Raw genomic sequence first — 23900 nt, 5'->3', positions numbered from 1 at the left:
AACCTAGCGGACTTTAATGTCTACAGAAGTGATAGGTCATCTTCAACGAGTGCCTTTTCTAGAGGAGGAGGCGTTCTTATTGCCGTATCCAAGCAATTGAATAGTAAGCATTTGCCATCTTCACTTGATATCGAGCAACTGTTTGTAGCCATTATCAATGGTAACGAAACCATTATTCTCGGCACTGCATATTTTCCCCCAAAAAGTGACTCTGAGAAATTTTCCATCTTCAATGACAATGTTGACAACACAGTCAACAATTTCAATCCATCCCAACTATGCCTTTTGGGTGACTTTAATCTGCCTAATGCATCGTGGTCCCATGACAATTTCAGTTCATCAGCCACATTTAATCACCTTGCTACTCCTAACGACAGAACATCCATTGAGATTATCTCAAATCTATCCTGTCTGCATAATCTATACCAGATTAACGTTTGCCCAAATACCTCTAATTCTTTATTAGATTTGATACTGGTCCAAAATAAAGATATCGCCGTTGTTGAACCTACAGACATTTTAATCCCTCCTGACCAATATCATCCCCCACTGGTGTTTGAACTACCCATAACTACCAGATATAATGAGGGACTTTTACCGGAGGGTTACTATCATGACTTTAAATCAGCAAACTTTTCTCTAATTAAAGGCTATCTCGATTGTGTCAACTGGGATACTTTAATGATTGGATGTTCAGTCGATGAAATGGTTAACATTTTATATGATATTCTGTACTCAGCTATTGACATCTATGTTCCTGTTAAAAAATTCTCTTCTAGAAAATTTCCTATCTGGTACTCTTCGGAACTAAAATCGTGTATTATTAGAAAGAAGACAGCACACAGGAGACTTAAAGAGTCCAAGCTGCCAAAAACCAGTTACCTTTACAAACAGTTCTCAGAGCTCCGATCTCAGTCCCAGATACTTGCCAAGCGTGACTATTTAAACTTTACATTGTCTTATTACGGTTGAAAATTTAGTAATAACGTTTGTTGAGTTTTGGTTGTTTATAACCGATTATTTTGTCCTTGGAGGATGTATAATTTGTATGTTTGGATGTATATGCTTTTTGTGTGAGTCAGTGAGAGAAGATTTTTGTTGTAGAGTTTTTTTGTTTTGAACGCCTTGTTAGAAAATCAACAACGTTCATTCTTTTCAATAAACATTTTTGAGAAAGCACTTGAAGCCTGGTCGGCGATTTGGATTCCCAGTTTTTTTTAATTGAAATGGTACTTTTTCAATCCTTTGGTGGGATGTACTGGGAATTCTCTTATTGAGGTATCCGTTGGTGTGCTGGAAATTTGGGGCACGTAAAGATTTGTCTTGGAAAATCCTCTAGAGATTAATTCGATGTTTATTGATGGCCAGGCTGAGAGTCGTGTAATAGACCCTTTTGTATGTTAAAGGTAAGCTGAAGTCATTTTTGTTCAGTTTATTGGTTCTCAGTTTTAAGAAGTTAGTTCAGTTATTTTTATTTTCTTTTTCTTTTGCTAGGGTGTTCCGGTAGTACAAAATTGTATGTATTTATCGATCCTGTTTAAAGAAGTAATAGAAGTACATTTATTTACCAGATTTACATTTATTCAATATATTGGAAATAATAAATTTGGCAGATTTATTTAGAAGTTCGATATTTGACGTGACATTTTGACAAAATTTAAGGAAGATTGCAGTGTGTTTATCCAGGCAAATGATTTTTTTTATTGAAGGAAATAAGGACGGTAATAGATTTTATTTTATTTTATGGGAGAAAACAAGAAAGAACAAGGTACAATTTAGATTGGGTTAAGGGGTCTAAAAAGGGGACTAAAATACAATGATTTTTATATTTATGTGAAGGAAACAGCTGGTTCTGGTTTATTTTTTTTTAATTAATTACTTACTTTTGTTCTTATAAACTATTGAAATCAAAATTAATATTTGTATGTAAAAAGGGACTTAAAATTTTGTTGACATTATATTCTCTATAGTTATCTAGTGTTTTATTTGAACTGTCATGTCTCATGCTCATCTAAATCAAACCAACTAATTAAAAAAATAATAATTCCGACTGAGAAATAGCTGTGGTACATTTTTGGCGGCCAACTTAAGGGGCTTTTCAACCACCCGAGATTTTTATTTTTTTTTAGATAGTTCAAGTAAGACATAGGTTACGTAGAGTTACAGAAGTTGAAAATTAATAATCAAAAGTTAAATGTACTTTTATTTAAAGTGAGGTAGAGGTTTTCTTGTCTTATTTTTTTGTGTATTTTAATTTCTCTAAAAGAAAATGTCGTTTAAACTTGATGTTGACCGTTTGGTCAAAGACGAACTTGAAGTTGAGTTGCAAATGAGAGGTATTGTTTTGACTAATTGTAAGGTAGAAGAGTTAAAGAGTACTTTGCGTAGTTGCCTAGTTTTAGAAAAATCTGGCAAAATCCCTAACTTTGATTTACCCCCTGATATTCCTGCTGAGTTGACAAATTGTGAAAATAAATTAAAAGAGATTCAAGATGTTGTTAATGTTTTTACAGGTACTGCAAACCAAGTAAGAAGAATTGAGACTAAGTTTGCACATCTTTCTGGTAGATTGAACCGTATTCATAGTACAGGCACTGATGAAATGTCAAAGCGTTCTGAATTGTTAAAGAAATTGATGGATTTGATAGGTGAATATACTACTAAGTCTAATGTTTTGAAAACTAGTAATGTTGTTTCTGTAGAGATGCCTACTGATCCTAATTTTTATCATCATATTGATTTATCAGGTCTTAATTTAAATGATCCTAATGGTAATTCTACCCCTACTCGAAATATTTCTGCACCGAATGTGAGTAACCAAACAAATCAAACTTCGAATTCAACAGTTAATCCCATTGTTTCCTTGTCATCTAATAATTTTCCTTCAGAACCTGTATATAAGTGGGGAATTAAGTATTCTGGTAAACCGCAAAATTTTTCTGTATTTCTTGAAGAAGTTGAGGAGTATTGTAGGTCACGTAATGTAAATAAAATTCAGTTATTTTCTTGTGCTAGAGATTTATTTACTGGTAACGCTTTAGGTTTTTATAAATTGTATAGGAACTATGCTAGCAACTGGGATAGTTTAGTGAGCTTAATGAAGGAAGAATTTACCCTTTCTGCAGATGAGATCTGGCAGGATATTCTTCATACTACTCAGGAATCTAACGAATCTATTGGTATGTTTGTTGCCAAGATTACCAGTAAGTTCGAACAAATGCCAACACCAGTTCCGGACAGTTTAAAAATGCAGGTGTTACTTAAAAACATTTTACCTTTTTATCAGGAAAGATTAACTTTAGTCGAAGTAAAGAGTCCTTTTGATTTAATTGACTTGTGTCGAAAAATTGAGCAAACTCGAATTAATATTGAGTCGTTTAAGCCTTCTTCTAGTAGTAGAGCTAATTCTTCTCGTCATCACGTTGTACAAGAAGTAGAGGCGTTTGTACCTAAATGCTGGCGCTGTAATGAGTATGGTCACGTGGTTAAGGAATGTAAGAGGCCAAAACGTGTGTTTAGATGCTTTGGTTATAACAAGGAAGGTTTTACTAAAAATACTTGTCCTCAATGTAATTCACAGAATCGTAACAATAATAATTCTAGAACTGGAAACAATTCTGGAAATAATTCGGGAAACGGCAACCGGAGATAGTGGACGACCGGGCTATCTCGAATCGGAACGGACAGTTAACGGTCGATAAGGAAGAAGGTAGTGATAATTTTTATTCATTTAAGTTAGTTTTAGATTATATTTTAGCACAGAGTAATGACAGTGAATGTCCTTATGTAGAAGTTGATATCTTAGGTAAGACAGTATTCGGTTTATTGGATTGTGGAGCCAATAAAGTTTTTGTAAATATGCCTACATGGGAGATTTTACGTAGTTTAGGTGTACATTTAAAAACTGTTCCAGATGGGTCTTGCAGAGTTGCGGATGGTAGTCAGAGTCCTTTATTAGGTGTAGCTTCGGTGCCTATAAAACTTCGTGATGTTGTTAAGGTAATTGATGTTTTCGTTTGGCCACAGTGTAGACACTCTTTAGTACTAGGTGTAGATTTCTGGGTGCGAATGGGTATTGTACCAGATTTACGAAAAGGAGAGTGGTTTTTCTCTTCGGAAGTTATGAGTGTTCCAGTGGTTAATTCGATACAATCGGAATCTGAACTTCTACCAGAGCAACGTAAACAGCTTAACGAACTCGTTGATTCTTATTTTTCTAGTATCGACCCAGACAAATTAACTTGTACTAATGTAGTTCAACACAAAATTGTAGTTAGTCAACAAGAACCAATCAAGCAGAGGTTTTATCCGGTATCACCAATTAAGCAGGGTATGATCAACAAGGAGCTGGAGAAAATGCTGAAGCTTGGTGTTGTCGAACAGTCACACAGCGGATGGTCTTCACCAGTGTTGCTGGTACCTAAAAAGAATGGGGAATGGCGTTTTTGCGTTGATTTTAGGAAAGTAAATCGTGTTACTGAGCGTGATGCTTATCCTTTACCCTATATAAATAGCATTTTAAGTAAGTTAGGTGGAGCTAGATATTTGTCAACAATGGACATTAAGAGTGCCTATTGGCAGGTGGGTCTTACTGAAGAGAGCAAGCAGTACACGGCGTTTACTGTGCCAGGGCGTGGACTTTTCCAGTATTGTCGTATGCCTTTCGGATTGCACAACGCTCCAGCTACGTTTCAAAGATTAGTAGATAATCTATTAGGTCCTGAACTCTCTGAGTATGTTTTTGTGTACTTAGATGATATATGTCTGGCTACGTCAACTTACGATAAACATGTCGAAGTCTTGACAGAAATCTTTGCCAGATTGAAAAAAGCCAATTTGACCCTTAATAAAGAAAAATGTTCTTTCTGTGTGTCAGAACTTAAATACTTGGGTTATGTTGTTAACTCAAGTGGTCTGTCTGTAGATCCGGCAAAAGTAGAGGCCATTGTGAATCTTCCACGACCCACCAATGTCACGGAAGTCAGAAGAGTCCTTGGAGTTATAGGATGGTATCGTAAGTTTGTAAATAGTTATTCAGATCTTATTTCACCTTTGTGTAGATTATTACAAAAGAACAAGAAGTTCGTTTGGGACAAAGCTTGTGAGGAAGCTTTTCAGAGTATTAAAGACGCTCTTGTCTCAGCACCTATTTTGTCTAGTCCTAATTTTGACAAACCTTTTTACGTACAAACTGATGCGTCAGCGTATGGTCTTGGAGCTGTCCTTACTCAAAAGTATGATGAAACTGAACATGTAATTTGTTATTTGTCTAGAACTCTAAATAGAGCCGAGAGAAACTATAGCAGTGTTGAGCGTGAATGCCTCTGTGTTTTGTGGGCGTGTGAAACTTTACGAGCTTATCTAGATGGTTATAAGTTCTACGTAATCACTGATTGCTACTCGTTGTTATGGTTGGACAATTTGAAGGACCCTCAAGGACGACTTGGTAGATGGGCCTTACGTCTGCAACAGTTTGACTATGAAGTACTGCATCGCAAAGGTAAGGATCACATAGTTCCTGACACCCTTTCGCGAGCTTTAGAACTACCTGTTGATAGTGTACATATGATAAATTCTGTAGAAATAAGTAATGTTCAAGCAATAAACCCCGAATGTGACGAATATGATTTTTCTTCTACCAGTGATAAATGGTATAAGAAAATGTGTAATAATGTAAATAAAAATCCTTTAAAATTTGTCAGATGGAGACTAGCAAATAATAAGTTGTATAAATATATTGATCAAGATTTTCCGAGTTTAAGAGATGATTGTGAATATTGGAAACTTGTAGTTCCAAAAGATTTTCGAGATAAGATACTTCAGAGGTGTCATGATTCTTGTGTTTCAGGTCATTTAGGTATCTACAAAACATTTCATCGTGTATCTCGCCTTTTCTATTGGCCTTTTATGAAAATGGACATTACGAAATATATAAGGAAATGTGAGGTTTGTTTAAGGACGAAGCCTGAACAGAAAAGTCCTGCAGGACATATGGGACAGGCTGTCGAACCCACAAAACCTTGGGAGATCATCAGTATGGACTTATTTGGACCATTGCCCAGAAGTTCAGCTGGTAATACTTGGATTTTGGTAGTTACTGATAAGTTCAGTAAATTTCCTCTTTTATTCCCTCTGAGAAAGGCAACTGCCACTTCTATAAGTAAAATTTTAAAAGAAAATGTATTTCTTTTGTTTGGTGTTCCCAGAGTCTTAAAATGTGATAATGGAAGTCAGTTCAAAGGTAATATTTTAAGATCTTTTTGTCAAGAGTTTGGAATCAGATTTCTTTTTACTCCAAATTTTACCCCTCATCCAAACCCTACTGAACGAATTAATCGTATCATGAAAACCATGTTGATGGCTTATGTTAAAGATAATCATAGGTTGTGGGATGTTAATTTACCTGAACTAGGTTGTGCTATTAGAACTGCCAAACATGAGGTGACAGGTCAAACACCATACTTCATTAATTTTGGTTGTGAGATGATGACTCATGGAAGTGAATATCATCTAAAAATAGGGAATGAAGAAAATAAACAACGTGTGTATGATCGTTCTAAAAATATGAATAGGTTGAGAGACTGGGTTAAGAAGCGGATTGATAAAGCTTCGGATAACACCAGAGAGAGATATAATTTAAGAAGAAGAGATGTTCATTTTAAGGAAAATGATTTAGTTTGGAAAAAGAACTATGTTCTGTCTGATAAAGCTAATTATTTTACATCTAAGTTTGCTGATAGATTTGTTGGACCTTTTAGAGTAAAGCGTAAGGTTGGTTATTGTACATATGAATTAATAAATGATAATGGTAAGTCTATTGGTCACTGGCATGTGAAAGACTTGAAACCTCACCCACAGAACTCTGATAGCCACGTTGAATCGGATTCTGATGTAGATAGTGTAACATAGTATGTATTTTTAACAAGTTTCTTTGGGATTCAATTCAAAGAAACTTAATTTTCTTTCCGGAAGGAAAGGTGGAGTTATTACGGTTGAAAATTTAGTAATAACGTTTGTTGAGTTTTGGTTGTTTATAACCGATTATTTTGTCCTTGGAGGATGTATAATTTGTATGTTTGGATGTATATGCTTTTTGTGTGAGTCAGTGAGAGAAGATTTTTGTTGTAGAGTTTTTTTGTTTTGAACGCCTTGTTAGAAAATCAACAACGTTCATTCTTTTCAATAAACATTTTTGAGAAAGCACTTGAAGCCTGGTCGGCGATTTGGATTCCCAGTTTTTTTTAATTGAAATGGTACTTTTTCAATCCTTTGGTGGGATGTACTGGGAATTCTCTTATTGAGGTATCCGTTGGTGTGCTGGAAATTTGGGGCACGTAAAGATTTGTCTTGGAAAATCCTCTAGAGATTAATTCGATGTTTATTGATGGCCAGGCTGAGAGTCGTGTAATAGACCCTTTTGTATGTTAAAGGTAAGCTGAAGTCATTTTTGTTCAGTTTATTGGTTCTCAGTTTTAAGAAGTTAGTTCAGTTATTTTTATTTTCTTTTTCTTTTGCTAGGGTGTTCCGGTAGTACAAAATTGTATGTATTTATCGATCCTGTTTAAAGAAGTAATAGAAGTACATTTATTTACCAGATTTACATTTATTCAATATATTGGAAATAATAAATTTGGCAGATTTATTTAGAAGTTCGATATTTGACGTGACATTTTGACAAAATTTAAGGAAGATTGCAGTGTGTTTATCCAGGCAAATGATTTTTTTTATTGAAGGAAATAAGGACGGTAATAGATTTTATTTTATTTTATGGGAGAAAACAAGAAAGAACAAGGTACAATTTAGATTGGGTTAAGGGGTCTAAAAAGGGGACTAAAATACAATGATTTTTATATTTATGTGAAGGAAACAGCTGGTTCTGGTTTATTTTTTTTAATTAATTACTTACTTTTGTTCTTATAAACTATTGAAATCAAAATTAATATTTGTATGTAAAAAGGGACTTAAAATTTTGTTGACATTATATTCTCTATAGTTATCTAGTGTTTTATTTGAACTGTCATGTCTCATGCTCATCTAAATCAAACCAACTAATTAAAAAAATAATAATTCCGACTGAGAAATAGCTGTGGTAGTCTACTGAAAACTCTCTTCCCGGCGGTCTGAATAAGTTTTGGTCTTTTATCAATAACAAAAGAAAATCAAATGGAATTCCTTCTGAGTTATCTCACAACGGTAAAACTAGTTCATCTGGTAAAGATATTGCGAATTTATTTGCTGATTTCTTTTCATCAGTTTACTCCTCTGTTGTTGTTGATTTCCCCGAAGACATCACTTCTTCACCCTTAAACCTATCATCATGTAAACTATCCATCTCTGACATTTACTCTAAATTGTGTAACCTCAATCCTTCTAAAGGCCCGGGACCTGATGGCATCCCATCAAGCTTGCTCAAGTACTGTGCATTTAATTTAGCTCGGCCATTATTTCTCATCTTTAACAACTCTTTAGCTAGTGGAAGCTTTCCAAATGTTTGGAAGACCAGTTTCCTATTGCCCTTACACAAAACAGGTGACAAAAGTCTTGTGTCCAACTATAGACCTATTAGTATCCTAAACTCTATTCATAAACTATTCGAATCACTTGTCTGCGATTTCCTTACACCCTCCTTGAACGGTGTTCAATTGGAACAGCAGTTTGGTTTCAGGCGCCATAAGTCAACTGAACTCAATTTGCTGACATATACTAACTTCTTACTGAACGCCTTGGACGAAGGACTACAGGTGGACGCCCTGTACACCGACTTCTCTAAGGCTTTCGACAGAGTTAATCACAATATTCTATTAGAAAAATTGCAGCGATTAGGGATACATGGTTCACTTCTGCTGTGGCTTAGGGAATATCTTCTGGACAGAAAACAAATCGTCAAGCTCTACAGCTATTTTTCCTACGAAATAGTTGTCCCTTTGGGCGTATCGCAGGGATCTCATCTTGGACCTTTGTTGTTTAATGTTTTTATTAACGATATAAAAGACTGTTTCCAATATGCGAAATTTCTTTTATTTGCTGACGATGTTAAGTTTTACTGCCACATTAGGAATCCACTCGACTGTTTAAGGCTTCAGTCCGATTTGAATCGGTTGAATGAATGGTGCAGCAACAATGACATGGTTCTCAACTCCTGCAAATGTTTTCACATTTCATTCATGCGTTCGAAAAGTCCTATCTCTTTCACATACAAAATAGGTGATATAAATATCACAACAGTCACATCCATAAAAGATCTTGGAGTTACACTTGACTCTGGACTATCTTTCAATATTCATATAAGCAATATCATCTCAAAATTGCTTCAACTGTTAGGTTTTATTAAAAGATGCTCCCAAGACTTTAAGCAGTTGAGATCGTTTAAACTGTTGTACTGTGCAATGGTGAGGCCAATCGTGGAATATGCATCTTGCGTCTGGTCACCCGCCTATGAGACATACAACTGTAAGATTGAAAGGATCCAGCACCTATTCCTTAGGTTCGTCGCATTCAAAACAAACCGTAGAGACTGGAATTATATGGATCTTGAACTAGAACTTAACATTGACACCTTATCAAGCACACGGAAAAAGAAGGACATGTACATGTTGTATAATATTATAAATTCAATTCACGACTGCCCTGAGCTCCTGGAGGAAGTAGGTTTACATATTCCCTCCAGAATCACACGTTCAAGATCTACGTTTCATACTCCCATCAGCAGAACTAACTTCACTGCAAATTCTTTCATCTCGAGGGTTTCTAGACAGGCAAATGCTTGCTCCAATTGTGTGGATTTCTTTGCGGATAGTTCGCGATTTTTAAAAACGCTAAAGGATTGCACCCTCTAGTTTTATGTTCTTGAATATTTTAAACTTGTGATTATATATCTTTACCTGTTATTTTTACTTTTTGAATTGCTTTATTGTCGTAGTGTTTATTGTATCTTATTGTATTTTACGTATATTTGTAATATTTTGTTAGTTCTTCATATCTTCTGTAATGTTTTATGGCAATGAGCTTTGCTCGTAAGTATATATAAATAAATAAATAAATAAATAAAAGACGAACACACACCCTGAGAGACTGAGCTAGGCTGGGGGGAACGATAGCTGTCTTAGTTGATTGGAATAATATTTTCGAATATTATTTCAATTAGTTGAGGTAGTCCATTTTCGTTTTTCGTTTCAAGCTATACATACATCTGTTTGCTGCCTGAATTCTCCCTTTAATCTCTTCCGTGATATCGCTATCTGCAGTGATTGTTGCTCCGAGGTATTTAAAACTCTCCACTCTTTCAAAGTTGTATGGGTCTATCAGATAAACCTGTTGTCTATCCTAGACTTGTCTTGGATCAAGTGAAAAATGTTATTGAAGGTAGCAAAGTGGAGTGGTCGAAATTGGAGTCGGTTTGTACAGATGGAGCGCCTTCCATGGTTGGTCGAATCAAAGGATTTGCAACGCTACTTGAAAACTTTTGAGGAAGAAATGTTTTCAAATTCCATTCTATAATCCACCAAGAAGCGTTATGTGCCAAGGACCTCGATCTATCCTCGGCGATTGAGCCTGTATCGCGGTGTATCAATAAAATACATGCTCGAGCTAGTAATCGACGACGATTCCGAGAACTTTTTCAGGAAGAAACGGAGGAGGCAGGTGAATTACTCCTTTATTGCAGTGTTCGATGGTTGTCCAAAGGGAATGCACTGGCAAGAGTTTGGAATTTGAAAGAGTGTGTTTTGCAATTTTTGGAGGAGAATGAGGAATTGCCAAGCGAGTGCTCTCTGTTGAAAAATGAAGACTGGCTATGGGATTTAGATTTCCTTGCGGACATAATGGGACAATTGAACATATTAAATTTAAGATTACAAGGAAAAGATTGTATTTTTCCAACCTTAGTTAGCCACGTAAGCTCGTTCAAAAACAAAATATCACTTTTTTATTCAGATTTTAATGAAAAAAAAACTCACCCATTTTAAATTCATGAAGGAATTAGACATCAAATTAAATAATGTTCCAAATTACGATAAGTTTAAAAATTTAATGTCAAGTCTTCAAAGCTCATTTATTACGAGATTTCAGGATTTCCAGGAGGAAAATAAAAATATTCAACTTTTCACAAATCCTTTTATTATTTCACTTAAACACGTTGAAAATTATCCGCCGGAATTCTAAATCGAAATAATAGATTTGCAAAGTAATATTTTGTAGAAAAATAAACATAACGAGCTTGTTTCAAGTACAAGTAATTCGAATTATATTGAATTTTGGAAATACGTTTCCACAGATTTTCCATATCTTCACAATCTTGCTTTGCGGTATTGTTGTCGTTTTGGTTCGACGTATGTTTGTGAAGAAATGTTTTCAATTATGAATGTTATTAAATCACAATATCGTTCAAAATTAACCAATAATCATTTGAAAAATCTAATTTTATTAGCTGTAACAAAAATTGACCCCAACATTCAAGATTTAATTAAGAAAATTCAGATTCACAAGCCACATTAACCACATCAACCATAAACATGTACTGTACTACTAGTAATAAATTAATAAACAATCTTGAGTAGTTGATAATTATATTTTTTTACTATTTAAAATAACAAAAGATCGTAGAAAAAGTAAAGTATTCTACTCGCATGTAATCGCTATTACTCACTCTGATGAAATATGACACTCGCTTTCGCTCGTGTCGCAAACTTCATCATCGTGAGTAATAGCCATCATTACATGCTCGTGGAATAATATACTATTGTAGCTACATATATTTTTTGTTATTTCATACAAATTCCACCTACCTATTGAATTTTTTGTTAGAAAATTTTTGGTGGCACGACTAACTTTTCATAAACAGAAAGTTTGGCCACTCCTGGTCTATCGTAACATTAATATGAATTACGATAATAATTAATGCAATCTGTAAATTGAATTTAATTTAATATGTCATTCTGGTTCAAAACTAACACAGAAAAATAAGTCTTCACAAATAATGAGGAATGATCCGAAACAATCTACCGCTGGTTCAAATGTCACGTAGAGTTACTAAAATGAGAATTTCCCTCTTTATACAAGAAGTTTATACGACTCTCCAATTTTAATTAGGCAATATATACTCCGTTTTATGATAAATTATCAACTTCGTGTAGTTAGTCCAATTTTCAGTTGGTTATAACATCGTGTTCTGTGTAATGTAACATTTACATTATTGTGTTACATTATATCGTAACGACCTGTTTTGAATTATTATCCCACTTAATTATATGTCTCCGCTAAATATTCTGTTAGCAAACATTTGCAGTACATATTAACTCGTGTATCTCATTACTTTTAACTATTTTGAACCGTGAGACCACGTTTTCTGGAACTGGAAATGAGAATAAATTTAATATTTGGCATATATTGTTTGTTTACCTGAAAAACCCAATTATACAAGAAAAAGCATTATCGCAAGAGCAAGCATACGCATTCTCTGTGAGTAACGAGGATAACCAAACTCAACCAGGGAAAGAAGAGTTAAAACGTAATCGTTGGGCTGAAAAGGTCGATTTTCCTGGTGCAGAGGTTGTGCTCATGACGAGGTGCCGACCCTCGCTCCCTGGTATCCCTTGTACTGCTCGTACCATATTATCGATCGCCAGATGCATTATTTTAAATGCGCGCGTTCACCAAAATTAAGAGTAGGATACTAAGCGATACCATCCTTTGCTCTCCGTGGTGAGCAAACCCATGTTTAGCAAACCAAATGTTTATCAAGCCAAGCTTTGGCTTCAACAGTTTTTTTTCGCTAATGCTTTAAAGTTACGAAATTCCTTTTTATCCATTTTTTTTAAACTCACACAAGTTGCTTCACTTAAAATGCTATATCTCATAAACTAATAGTTCGACAGATGTAAATTTTATACACGCATAACCACGATATTTTATACGCGATAACCATATAGTCCAGAAAGCCACTGCGCATCCGCAAGGAAAAATATTCCGATTCGGATTTTTTGCACAATCTTACTCAAAAAGGACCCATTTTAACAAATTTGCATGTTGCCAGGACCAAAAGTGGGTCAAAAATTTTTGAAACGTTTTTTTGTTGTTTTTTTTACTGAAATTAGTTTTTTTGCATGGAACAAAGTTTTTTTAGCTTTTTGGATCATTCCAAACAGAAAAGGTCTTTAGTGACTTTTCTCTAAAGTTGATAGTTTTTGACATATAAGCGATTAAAAATTGAAAAATTGCGAAATCGGCCATTTTTAACCCTCAAAAACTATGTGAAAAACTGAAAATTTGAATGTTGCCAAGGTAGGCAGATATTATTTAAACATCGATTGATGAAATCCCGAAGAGTTTTTTGCAATACAATATTCAAAAATCCTTTTTTTTTTTAATTGCTAATCAAGCGTGCGCGACACTATTTTCCACCGTTGCATGTGTATACAGTATGGTGCAAATGAAAGGAATAAATTCGTTATTTCATAAACCGGCGACTTTAAGGAAAAATCCCGAAACAGGTCGATTTTTATTTTTAAGTTATGATATTGTGGCATATATGGTATACTAGTGACTTCATCCATCTGGGCGTGATGACGTAATCGATGATTTTTTAAATGAGAATAGGGGTCGTGTGCTAGCTCATTTGAAAGGTTCTTCAATTCTCTATTCAGTAATATAAACATTTACATAATTATTTATACAGGGTGTTCAAAAAAAGTTTTTAATTAAATTATTTGAAAAAAAAAGAATGTATGTAATTTATTTAATTCAAAATATGTTACCCGAAAACTAAAAAATGTTTAAATAATGAATGGGTTGCACGTGTGAGTCCATACTATTGTAGTAAAGAAAAAAGAGACGTTCTCACAAACAATTTATTTTACAACTGACGACCGGTTTCGCTGTCTACAATATTCACAGCATCTTCAGGTCACGGTAAAAGTAAAATTAAATGCTACAAATAACAAAAAACCAGAGTTAGTTAAGTGGTCTGGTTGAAATCAAAGGGTAAAGATCAAGCCAATATTAAAGCATGCATACATATAAATACTAAAATGTACGTAAATATGGTTTAACAACCCTCACACTCACATACATGCAAGCATTCAAATGTAGTGGCAACTAAAGTGGCAACTAAAGTATGTCAAGTATAATTATATAATTATATAATTTTATACTTATACTTGACATACTTTAGTTGCCACTACATTTGAATGCTTGCATGTATGTGAGTGTGAGGGTTGTTAAACCATATTTACGTACATTTTAGTATTTATATGTATGCATGCTTTAATATTGGCTTGATCTTTACCCTTTGATTACAACCAGACCACTTAACTAACTCTGGTTTTTTGTTATTTGTAGCATTTAATTTTACTTTTACCGTGACCTGAAGATGCTGTGAATATTGTAGACAGCGAAACCGGTCGTCAGTTGTAAAATAAATTGTTTGTGAGAACGTCTCTTTTTTCTTTACTACAATAAAAAATATTTATTTCACAAATAAACATTGCTTTTCGATTAAATTCAATGTTCAACCCAGCTCCCGCCAACCACCTGCCTGTTGGAAGTTTAAACATTTAATTTAAGCGAAAAGCAATGTTTATTTGTGAAATAAACTTTGTGGTCTGATTTGTGAAAGCAGTAAAATGTATTTTGAATTAAATAAATCACATACATTCTTCTTTTTTTGTCAAATAATTTCATTTAATAAAAATTTTTTGGACATCCTGTATAAATAAATATGTAAATGTTTATATTACTGAATAGAGAATTAAACAACCTTTCAAATGAGCTAGCACACGACCCCTATTCTCATTTAAAAAAATCATCGATTACGTAATCACGCCCAGATGGATGACGTCACTAGTATACCACATATGCCACAATATCATAACTTAAAAATAAAAATCGACCTGTTTTGGGATTTTTCCTTAAAGTCGCCGGTTTACGAAATAACGAATGTATTTCTTTCATTTGCACCATACTGTATACACATGCAACGGTGGAAAATAGTGTCGCGCACGCTTGATAAGCAATTAAAAAACAAAGGAGTTTTGAATATTGTATTGCAAAAAACTCTTCGGGATTTCATCAATCGATGTTTAAAGAATATCTTCCTACCTTGGCAACATTCAAATTTTCAGTTTTTCACATAGTTTTTCAGGGTTAAAAATGGCCAATTTCGCAATTTTTCAATTTTTAATTGCTTATTGTCAAAAACTATCAACTTTAGAGAAAAGTCACTAAAGACCTTTTCTGTTTGCATTGTTCCAAAAAACCTAAAAAAAACTTTGTTCCATGCAAAAAAAAATAATTTTAGGAAAAAAAAAAAAAAAAACGTTTAAAAAATTGTTGACCCACTTTTGGTCCTGGGAACATGCAAAATTTGTTAAAAGGGGTCCTTTTTGAGTAAGATTATGCAAAAAATCCGAATCGGAATATTTTTCCTAGCGGATGCGCAGTGGCTTTCTGGACTAATAGTCAAGCAGTGTCGACTGCGGTTATGTTTTGGATGGGTGACCGCTTGTGAACAAATCATGTTGTGGCCTTGCCTTACTTTTTTTAATTTTTGATATTATTTTAAGTATTACAATTAGTTTAATATTTACATAACAATACAATTAAACTGTTTAAAATATATGTATTTTATTTCGTTGAAATCATAATAATAGAAGTATAGCTTCTTACGTGCGTACAAAGTACATACACACACTCTTTTTGATTAGTTTTAGTATAAAAAAAGTCTGACTTGCTACAAACCTTGTAATTGTGTAATGTAGTTAAATAAATAAATTCATTCATTCATTCATTCATAAAAAACGACCACAGCCTCATGCCCTTCTCTATTAGAATCGTAGTAGCCAAATTCGTCCCGGAAATCAGTCAGAAGCGCTTCCGTTTCTCGACATATGACACGAGCATTAGTTAGATGAAAGCAATGCTTAGCCAAGCATGAATTACATACCCAGTTATTACTTACATCCTGATCATGTTTAAAGATACCGGTGACGAATTAAACACCCCGTGCTCGCTCGCTCGAGGGTATTTAGTTGCTATATTTAGTTATTTCAGCTCCGCCGAGGGTGGAATTAGAGATTACGACGGGGATGATTGGAGAGTAAAGAGTGTTATCAAATAATATGGAAAAGGAAAAAATATAAAACGAATTTACACTTTTTGCAAAAGGAAAAATAAACAAAAATTAAAGGCTCTACCTATTCCTTATCATACATTACTCTTAAGCTTGTCTGGTGATGCACTCAAGTAAGTTATGAATGGATCTGTAAATTATGGATTCAGTTACGGAGTAAGTTATGGATTCAGTAAGAGTCCCGAAATGGGCAAAAACTCAAAAAACTCATAAAGAAACTTAATGCAAAAAAATCACTATGAACACTCCCGAAGAGGTGATATGACAGCTGAACGTCAACATCACAAGAGCTGGGATGATAGAATAATCATGCTCTACAATAACAAGAAGAATAAGAAACACAGCAAGAAAAAACTTTAGAGCTACTTAAAAGTTAAAATTAATAAGTTGTATGAGTTGTCAAGCTATTTCAGAGCTCATCAACGACTCAATAGGTACAAGAAGGTACAGAATGTTGGGTCGGACCATTAGCCCAATAAATGACCGTTTTAGAGTATAATTTCCAGGGGCAACTCCGAATTGCATGAAAATTTGGATTTAGGTTCTACTTACCCTCTGCGAGAGATGCTAAGGTATGACATGTTCCACCGATGGAAGCACAGACGTCCTAAACAGCAAATAGTGGATTAAAGTGAATAAAAAAGACAAGTGAAAGTGATAGTAGTTAGTTCGTAGCTCGAAAATCCAAGTGCCGAAGAAAAGACGCATCCCAAGCGTAGGTCCAACACCACGACCAGGTAAGCAAACCAGTAGAAAATAGAGGAAAAGGCATAAGCCAAACAAAAAAACACAAAAAAACAAAAAAAGGCGTAAGCCAACAAAAAAATCACACAAAAACAAAAAATCATAAAAATCTTGAGTTCCAAGCCATTGGACCGAGCTCAGTTGGGCTTGGTACAATGGCTTGGGGCCCAAGCAAGCAATTTTAAGTTCCGCGGTTAAGTAAGTAAGAGGATAAAGACATAGAGCGCATCACGCTGAGCCTAATTTTTTTTTGCATTCGATTAGGGTACCACATGGAATCTTATTACCCAGGATTCCATTGTGAAGAGCATTTGGCTTCGATAGTTGTGCCCTCATCGCGCATCAGCGTGCTATGGGGGGGAAAGGGATGGCCTGGGGCATTGGAGCGAGGTGGGGTGATCCCTGTTTGAACTCGGGTCAAAACACCTCGCCCCAATGAATTGTTACACCCTAATGTACTTTTTCGATAGGGTGGACATCTCCCACAGGTCGGGTTGAATCAAATTGCTTGTTTGCTTCTACTTACCCTCCACTTCAAAGTTGAATTTGTGCCGTTGGTTGCTTTTACTTGGGGGGTGACATTTATCCCTTCTCCGGGGGTAAAAAACGCGTGTTTAAAATAAGGTCGGAAATGAATAAATTGACTTATTTTAAGCACATTTTGTTCTATAAAGTTTTTTACGTAAGTCAATACTTTTCGAGTTACTAGCGATTAAAAATGTTGATTTTTCGACAAAAAAAAACTACGTTTTCAGACCGTTTTTCCCAAATAACTCAAAAAGTAAATATTTTATCGAAAAAAATATTTTTAGCAAAAGTGTAGCTATAAAAAAACGAAAAAAATGGTGTACCAGTAAAGTCTACAAATTGAGTAGAAGCAAAGTTGTAGCTCATGAAAAATACGTTCTTATTCGTCTAATTCCAAATCGAATAATTCAACGCGAAATCACCGAAGAAAAGGGTTTTTCGGGAAAACCTTATTAACATTTTTAAAGTATCGAAAAAAGCTTATTATTTGTTTTTTATAAAAGTTTACAGCATCAAAAATAAACGAGTTACACTGAAAAAAAAAGTTGGCCCCTTTTTTTTGGAAAAAAAATCGTGAAAACCTCCCTCTATTTAGCACCCTAAATGAAATTAATCGTTTGGCTTTACCATCTATTTTAACCCTATGTGTATTGTTTATATGGTCTGTAAGTTTGATTGGTTTGAATTGCTTATTTTTGAAAACATTTGGTTTTATAGTAAAAAATTCTTTTCTAAAAATTTTTAAAAAATTTAATTTTTTCAAAATAACTTAAAAAGTATTAGTGATAAGAAAAATCTTAAAGAGTAATAAAATGTAGATTTTGCTATTATAAATATGCTAGTTTCATTTTGTTTCTCCGTAAAACAAAAATTGGTAAAGAATTGGTAAGGATTGTTCAAAATTTGCATACACTCGTGATTAGTGACCCATTCAAGCTTTTTCAATTATAACCCTTTCAAAAAAATTACTTTAAACCGGTGAGACTGACAGATCATATAAAAAATAGATAGGTAAGTAAATTGTTTGTAAAGCGGTAGCGATTAATTTTATTTGGGGAGCTAAACACGGCGAGATTTTCATGATTTTTTACAAAAAAAAAGAGGGCCAACTTTCTTTTGAGCGTAACTCACTTATTTTTAATGCTAGAACTTTTGTTAACAATTAAAACAAAGCTTTTTATAAACAATTTAAAAAAGGTTAAATGGGTTTTTCCCGAAAAGTGCTTAATTTTTCGGTGATTTCACCTTGAAATATTCGATTTGGAATTAGACGAATAAGAACGTATTTTTCATGAGCTACAACTTTGTTTTTATTTGATTGATAGACTTTACTGATACACCATTTTTTTGGGTTTTTTATAAGCTACATTTTTGCTAAGGATATTTATTTCGATAAAATATTTACTTTTTGAGTTATTTGCGAAAAACCGTCTGAAAACGTAGTTTTTTGTCGAAAAATCAACATTTTCAATGGCAAATAACTCGAAAAGTATTGATTTATGTAAAAAACTCTATAGAAGTTTGTGTACAATATGTTGCTTAAAATCAGTCAATTTATCCATTTCCGGTCTTATCTTGAACGTATGTTTTTTCACCCCCGAGAAGGGGTGACTGTCACGCCCCAAGTAAAAGCAACCAACGGCACAAATTCAACTTTGAAGTGGAGGGTAAGTAGAACCTAAATCCAAATTTTCATGCAATTCGGAGTTGCCCCTGAAAATTACACGGTATCGCCGAATTTCCCGTTCATTTACTGGGCTACATATACGGGATACGTCACGAGAGGAAATTTAACATATCTCAAAAATATAAAAAATAATGGAGCTCCGGGGGAAGATGATGTAGTCGTTGAGATAATTGAGCTAGAAGCTATACTTCTGATGTCACGAATCTAAACACTTTTTAATATATCAAACTCTAACATGAAGTAAAACCACTTCTACTTAATAGGTATATTACTAAAATCTTAAAAAATCCCAATGGATTGAATACAATATGTTCATTCAGAACGTTTTCAGACCTATCAGTCCATCATCAGTGAATTCAAATACTTGCTAAATAGCCCCAGAACCAAACAATGGTTGTAAGTATAATTCAATCTAAATTATAATGTTGTAATATTGAAAAGGCTAAACGCCGATGTTAATAGATAACCTCTGGGAACATGGTGAAACTCTAAACGAGAACCTTAACCAACCATCTTGGGCCAACGATGTCTACCAAGTCCATCTACCATGTTGGTAGATGGACCAACCCAGATTTTTGACCCGAAGGGTCAAAAATCGGGGTCCCGACACCTTGGGGTAACATAGCATTTTACGCATGTTCATGAAATCAGACCTTGCTATTTCAATGCTCTTTCTAATTTCTTTTGAGTGGTTTAGTTGACTGCTTAGCTCTCTGCCCATATAAAGCTTTGGGAACTCTTGTGTAATTTGTTCATGGATGTTTTTGTGGAATATCATAATTTTGGTTTTGGAAAAGTTAATGTCCAAGTCCAGTCACATTTTTTTTGTCACATAACCAAAATTTTGTTAGGGTTGAAGCCTATTTCTCATAATTTTTCCAAAAAATAAAAATGAGAGGTCTCTTGACTTTATGTTTCTATGTATAGACGTCGCTATATACGTCTACTGGTACATTAGTCGAGGAAATGAAACTGAAAAAATGGCAAAGCCTCGCAATTTTTTCGTCCAGCATCGATTTGTACAAAAATTTGGGATTAGGCCCACTACACTCTCTAGTTCATTTTCTATATTGAGCCGTTGTACGCTTTTGGTTTTTTAAGGGTGAAAACTACCCCTAATTGTAAAAAATTATAAAATAACAGTTTAAACTTTAATATTGTCAACATTTGGTTCTTATTATGTACCTAATAATGATTGTTTTATGCTTTAAGATATACTATCATAACATTTCAACCCTTAAAACCACCCTTGTTGGAGCTATATATAAAAAATGTACTTATCCTAAAATAATAATTTCGGCTTGCATCGATTTACATACAAATTTGGGATTAGGATCATCTCACCCAGTACTTCATATTCTATATCATGCTCAAGGGCGTTGGTTATTTTTAGGAGTGTAACATACCCCTTATTGTCAAAAATTATATAAAAACATTGTAAACTTTAATATGGGTAAAATTTGGTTTTGATTGGTTAAATAATGATTGTTTTATACTTTAGGATATAATATCATAATATTTCAACCCTTAAAAACCACCCTTAATAACATTACAATTTTTATAAGTAGATAATTGAATAGATCTATAGAGAAAAAAAGTCGAATTAAAGAATTACAAAAACATTTTTTATTTACACAAAAATACGAATTTACAAATATGTACAAATACAAATAGTTTTTTAGTCATCTTCCAGTATGCGAACCTTTTCTGTGGTATTATACATACATTGAAAATAATCCATAAGCGGACTATTCGAATTTTTCGAAAAAAAAACATAGCTCCTTCCTGGTTTTATAAACATAGCTCCTTCTTTTTTGGCGATAAAAAGTTTTTTCAAAAATGAATTTTGTAGGATTCTTGAAGAGTTATAATACTGTGTAAATTAAATTCCGTAAGATCCCTTAATTTTTAATTGGGGCGGCTTTAAAAGGCTCGAATAAGGGTGTGTTTGCGCGTAAATAGAGGTTTTAAACAGCTATATCTCGCAAACTGTTCACTATAATGAAAATCTATGTACAAAGGAATTTTAGATATTAAAAAAGCTACAATTTAGTAGTCTATGATTTTTTTCGTATCTCCAGTATTTTCAGAGATATTTTGAAGTAAAAGGTAAAAAATAGAAAATTGCAAAAAATCAATTTTTTTTAAACTCCAATTTTTCTAAAATTAGACCTTTTAAATAGGTCAAGCTTCTTAGCTGTATTGATAATACAAATATAAAAAAAATTACAGAAAGGTGAAGACCAATTTTTAATTAGAAGGGTAGTTAGGGGGTTGTTTTCACTGATTTTTTCATACAGAAATGCAGGTGCTGACCATTTTTTGATAGTAAGTCGCTTAATTTTCGTGCTAGAAGCTTTATATTATTATTTTTTGAGAGGTCTAACTCCATTCTTGAAAAAAGATTATTTAAGTTTTACAAGTCAAATTATGCATTTGACGAAAAAAACTAACTTTAACATGCCGTATCTCGGTTTGTGTTGGTCTTAAAGATATTATAGAAAAACAATTTGGTTTGTGTTAATAAAAGATACAATTTTAATATCTACAGTTTTTTTTATTAAATGCATACGTTTCGAGGTATTTTCAAAAAACCCTCTAAAAAAGTCGATTTTTTCGTCGAAAAACTGTTACTTTCAAGCGCGAATAACTCGAAAAATATGAGTTTTAGGAAGAAAATGTAAAAAACATTTTGTTCTTAGAATTACTTTTTACATCGATTTACATGGTTAAAATGTAATAAGAAATTCCCGCCCACCGAGATGGGGTGGCAACCACCCCCAAGGTTTTAGCGTACAGCGACATGATATAGAAAATGATCCTTGGACTATTCCCCACCTTCTGTGAAAATTTCAAGTAAATCCATGCTGGACGAAAAAATTGCGAGCCAAAATGCTTCATTTCCTCGACTACATGGTTTGATCAATGGTTAATTTATTTTCATTTTGAGTCTTACAACTTGTACCTGATGATTGGGAAACCATGAAATAAGTATGTAGAGGAGTAATCATACTCGAATTGAAAGGGAGTACTACTCACAACAAATTGAAAAGTCTCATATGCAGAATTCACCACTATAAATAATAAAATTAAAATGGTAAATAGTTATTTAAATCAGAAACTTTTCGTGTTGACAGTTCTTTCTGGTACATCCTTAATCTGCGACTTTTACAATTTAAAAGACCGCAGATGACGAATATAGAAAGCAAAAAGGACTCCACTATATGCAATCACATTCCGTTTTCCATTCGTCTAGGAAAAGGACATGTGGATGTGGAGTCCTTTTTGTTTTTCTATATTCGTTGTCTGCGGTCTTATAAATTGTAAAAGTCGCAGATTAAGGATGTACCACAAAGAACTTTCAACACGAAAAGTTTCAGACGTAAATAACTATTTACCAGTTTAATTTTATTGTAGTGGTGAATTCTGCATCTGAGACTTTTCAATTTGTTTAAGAGATGTCGTTGGATCGCGTCGCAATGGGAATTATTTCAATGATCTTAGAAATTCCCTTAAATAGATGGTCGAACTGTTTTTCGATTTAGAGGTGTACACACTAGCGCTGTTGAGGAAGCCTGAAATGGTGGAAACAGCTGTCCAGCGATTGTGCATTCCTCTGAATCGAAAACAAGCAAAACCATCTTTTACTTTTCGGGAATATTACTGTTTATAGATGTCGTTAGATATTTAATGGTGTATGATTGCCATGATCACATAACGCAATAGACGAATGACAGATGACATAGTTCAATAAACCTTTGTTTGTTTATTTTGGATGAACGTAAAAACATTGGTTACACATTTTCGTCTAATTTTTTTCGCTTTTATAGACATACAGTATACGAGTATAAATGTGAGCAAGACGTGGTTATTATTAGAACATCAGGTCGCCTCTTCTAGCACCTCTACCGCCACAAAGGAAACGAGCAGAGCAAGGCTCAATTTTCGCACGTGTTTTGTTTTTGTTGTCGAAAGGAAAGCGAGAGATAAAATCATCGATTGGAAATGCAATATCCGTCTCGGTGAGGCGAGATCACTGTTTATAAGGAAATAGCGTGAAAATGATGTTGCGGGTCACCGAATCGGAGTGATACGAAGCGGTATAGGTTTTCCGGGCCGCCAGGAACGTTTTTCCATGCCGATACGCATTTTTGATACGATTTTCACCAGCGGATTCGGATCTTGTTATTCACAGCCATTTTCTCGCCGCCGTGCTGTAAATTTTACAGGATTGGTTACGCTACGAAAACTACGATTCGAATTTATGCGCCGTAGGCGGGGAAAATCGTTGGAAAATTGAAATCTGTCGGATTTTCCTAATAACACTTTTTGGTTGATATATACATTACCACTAGAAAGGTACAAGTACAAACATGTAGTGATGCGGTTAAAAAAATGCAACCGTTTTTATACGGTTATAAATTAGACGAAAAGTATTTCTTTGTAAAAAAAGTAACAAGGACGACTGCAAGAATTATCAGTAGTAATTGCACAAGAGCTCTAAAATTATTGAATTTTTCCCGAGTGACACTTTGACAGTTTCCCGAGTGACTCCCCTTCGGGTCGTGAAATTATGTCAAAGTGTCACTAGGGCAAAAATTCGATAATAATTTTAGAGATCGAGTGCAATTTGTTACGGTTATTTCATGAATAAAACTGTTCAAAACAAAAATTTTATTGTAATTTATTTATGTAAGTACAAATTAGTACAGTTAAACACACAGTTGTTATAAATATTTGACGGTGACGGTTGAAAGTCATCACTTTTATAATTTTTAAAACATTAATTGTCATTAAGGTCATCTGACGTAATATACT

The 23900-nt window shown here is 34.0% G+C and overlaps 1 protein-coding gene and 1 long non-coding RNA gene across 2 annotated transcripts in view; one reads left to right on the top strand and one right to left on the bottom strand.

Annotated features, from left to right (window-relative positions):
• Window positions 1-23900, bottom strand: part of LOC126888405 (neurobeachin) — a 2163879-nt gene that overhangs the window by 749482 nt on the left and 1390497 nt on the right. The gene's annotated exons all lie outside the window — the stretch shown is intronic.
• LOC126888425 (uncharacterized) lies at window positions 7050-7996 on the top strand. Its single transcript, XR_007699550.1, has 2 exons — window positions 7050-7430; window positions 7519-7996. It is a non-coding gene; the product is annotated as an uncharacterized LOC126888425 (long non-coding RNA).

This window comes from Diabrotica virgifera, chromosome 7 (assembly GCF_917563875.1).
Source record: "Diabrotica virgifera virgifera chromosome 7, PGI_DIABVI_V3a".
NCBI lineage: Eukaryota > Metazoa > Arthropoda > Insecta > Coleoptera > Chrysomelidae > Diabrotica > Diabrotica virgifera.
This window is presented reverse-complemented; position numbering and strand designations above follow the sequence as displayed.